Here is a 371-nt window from a genome sequence, read left to right on the forward strand (position 1 = left end):
GTTACGGCCACCCCTCCTCCCCCCCCGGCCACCCCTTCCCCCCCAGCGTCTTCCACCTCCCCGAGGGTGAGTGTCCCCGGCCACCCCTTCCACCTCTTCTCTTCGGGGCTTGGGTTGTTTGGGGTTTTCATTTATTTTGCAAGAGCCTGAGAATTTGGGTGAATTGGTTTGGCCAGGGAAAAAAGCTGGGCTGGAATGCGCGTGTTGGTAGCTGGGGTGCTGGGGGGGCTTTCCTGCTCCCCCGTGCTGGAGGGCAGGGTGCTGGGTGGGGCAGTGGGTGCAGATCTCCCCGCATGCACAGGGGATAGAACCAGAGAATCATTCAGGTTGGAAAGGGCCTCTAAGCTCATGAAGTCCCACCATCAACCCAA

This window comes from Merops nubicus, unplaced genomic scaffold (assembly GCF_000691845.1).
Source record: "Merops nubicus isolate BGI_N331 unplaced genomic scaffold, ASM69184v1 scaffold28457, whole genome shotgun sequence".
Taxonomy (NCBI): Eukaryota; Metazoa; Chordata; class Aves; order Coraciiformes; family Meropidae; genus Merops; species Merops nubicus.